Genomic DNA, 3010 nt, shown 5'->3' on the forward strand with positions numbered 1-3010 from the left:
CAGAGATGTTACAGTGTGCAATACATATAGAGGAATGTGGCACCTCCTCTGTTAGACTCGAAGCTGTTTGTGAGTGCCTTAGTCTCCTGTCTCTAAGCCATGTCCAAGGCAGAAAACAGCTGTTTGTATTTCCCAAGCTATTTTGCTAACAACTTGGAACTGAGAGAGGGAGAGAGACAGAGTTTGTATGGGTGTCATTCGATCCTGCATGTTAATCCCATTTTGTCCTTAAAATTTTCCAAGACATTTAGGAGCCAAGCAGGTACTGAATTTTTCCTCTTACACTTGATTAGCCTGAGGCTCAAAGATGTGACCTGCTATTTCCATGGACTCATCACCAGTAAGAGTTGAGACAAAAATCTAAAGCTAGATTTGAGTCTAGCTTTTTTTCTATGCTTTCGGTGTTTAAGAAACAGTAGAAAACGGGAGAGAGAGACTCCTCATCTCCCATTCCAGCTGCAGAGAAAAAGCCTGCATTTAGCTGGAAAAAAGGAAGGTTGCATGTCCCATGTGCTCTGGCCTGGGGTCCCTTATTTTATCTCTGTGGCAGCTACCTGTCAATGTGCAGTGCTTGGAGCGGATGGCAGGGAGTTTGTACACACCAAGACTATCTAAACAGACCATTAAGTGGTAGTAAAGTAACACATGTGGACGACAGGTCAATAAATTCCCTAGAACTTATGTTGCCTGCAAGGAGCTGGCTGTTGCTGAGTGTTTTTGTGTTTACATAAAATCAATGCTACAAGCGATCTTAAATAATTAGGAAAGACACCATCATACAGAGAATATTTTACATCCACGATAATAGCTTCAGCTATCATGTCCCTGATCTTTTTGAAGGGGATATTATGTGACTTTGTTCCCTTCAAACTGGCCATCTCTTCTGATAGCTTCTTTATGAGATGCTGGTGCTACTTTGTGAGGGAGCGGGGCACACATCTCTACCACTATTTTACAGATTAAAGAGCCTGAAGTTACAGAGTCATCATGCAACTTGGCTTTATATGTGTTTTCCTTTTATTCTCTAAACTCAAGTGCTTAAAACATTTGGAGGAGGGAGATATCAGGGGAAGCAGGTATGCAGCATACATACTAAATGCAGAAATTGGAGAAAAATAAAGAAAACATTTTGTGTTGGCTTTGTGATAAAAGCAGAGATCATTTAGACTAATGCAGGCTCCTCTCTTAACCACGCAGCCTTCTGGGTGATAGTTATCCTTCATCAAGTTTAAACAAGGTGGATCTTTAAAGGGCATCAAATGCCCATTAATGATGCACTGCAGGGGGACAGGATGAAGCCAAAGGTACCACTGTGGACACAATTTCCTTAAGGGACCTGCATGACACTGACCCACAGACCAGAGGCATCACACCACCCGAGCTGCTCCCTCAGGTAGAAGGAGCTGCTCTGGCATGTGACGGTGGTGCTATAAATCCACATTTGCCACGGAACGCCACAGGTTCCATATGCTCCCTAAAGTGCCTACATAAACTCAGTCTCTGGAAGACATCTGCAAAGTGCCCTTGTGCACACATGCCAGAGTCTCGTGCTAATGCAATGTGGTGATTTTGCAACTTCAAATAACGTTCATTTTAATTGCCATTGTTAAGATCAAATGCTTTGCAGCTGTCTCTGTTTTGCAGATGAAAAACATAACTTTGATGGCTAACGCGATGAACTCTCACGTTCTATTTTCTCATCTAAAGTGCCACACTTCAGTGCCTTAACAAATGTCTGCTATGCGCTTAACCAGTATTTTTGGAATTAAAAAAAAACTGTGACTAGGAAGAGGTGGTGGGCAGCAATGTGGGAAAAATACAATTCTCAGATAAAAAAGGGGGGGGAGCTCTGGTTCTTGCTAGGCTACTGATGAGCCCTATGACCTTGGCAGTGTGACCGAACCCTCTTGTGCCTCATTTTCCTCATTTGTAAAAATGGGCAGGTTGCATGAAGTGACTCAAAGATTTCTGCCAGCTCTAAGATTTGAATTCTCATTTTTGAAAACTTTTGTTAGCATATACTTTATGCTGAATTTACTCCAGGGCCATACGTTTTTGTTTCATCATTTTTTTTCTGGGCTGTTTTCCTTCTGGGCGACCTCCTCTCTGGTTTAGGAACAACCTGCTCTTCCTCAGCAGCGGCATCTCAGTGTGTGGCTCAGAGAGCTCAAGGGTGGGTTCACCTGCCCGTGAGCTCTGTAAGTTCTGCGCCGCATCTTGGGAACTTTGTTCACCAGGATGTGCTCCATGACCGGAGAATCTGCATCTAAATCCTAAATTCAGCAGTACTCTCTGCGCTTTTCAGCACGTGCAGCAAAAACTCAGCACTGTCTTTGGGCCACCGACCCTGTGTCCAGCCCCACTGTTTGGCCTGGGCACAGCTACCAACTCCACCATGGTATCGACGGAATGGGACACACTGCTTCTGTAAAGTGACATCCTTCAGATGATTGGTGGCTTTTCAAGTATGCGTACTCTTGATGTCCTGGGCAGTTTCATGAGTATACTTAAAGTGAACACGAAGAATTTGAACCTCTGATTTGCTTGATTTTCTGGGGTTTTCTGGGTCAAGTGAATAGCGAACCATTTTCAGAGGTCACCTCTGGCTGCTTACTTATAGAAGAGCTGAGTTCTAAATTTCAACCATATGCTTCTCCTGGGGAACTCTAACTTGTTTGAATTTTCTTATCAAGGGAACATGACTCAGTTTGGAAATTATGTCTCCTCCCTTTTCCTCTACTCTAAAGTCCCAACTGCACCTTATATATAAACCAGCACAGAGAGTTTCAGTTATCATTAATCACCTCTGTTAAAGGGAACTACATACTATAAAAGATGACTTAATTAACTCTGCCTGGTAATTTTTATCTGCTTGTGAAGCCCTATTTCCTAATACCATACTTTATATAAATTGTGTTTTTAAATGTTTTCTTAAAGAAGTACCTGACCTACACCATGCCATGCCTGGCAGCTGAGAACACTCTTGTTCTGCCAGAACCGTTTATATGAC

At 42.9% G+C, this 3010-nt stretch overlaps 1 pseudogene; it reads right to left on the bottom strand.

Annotated features, from left to right (window-relative positions):
* Window positions 1–2034: 2034 nt before the first annotated feature.
* On the bottom strand, window positions 2035–2587 carry LOC123830812 (annotated as a pseudogene).
* Between the last annotated feature and the right edge of the window lie 423 nt (window positions 2588–3010).

This window comes from Phyllostomus hastatus, unplaced genomic scaffold, assembly GCF_019186645.2.
Source record: "Phyllostomus hastatus isolate PE091 unplaced genomic scaffold, TTU_PhHast_1.1 phas_scaffold_129, whole genome shotgun sequence".
Classification (NCBI taxonomy): domain Eukaryota; kingdom Metazoa; phylum Chordata; class Mammalia; order Chiroptera; family Phyllostomidae; genus Phyllostomus; species Phyllostomus hastatus.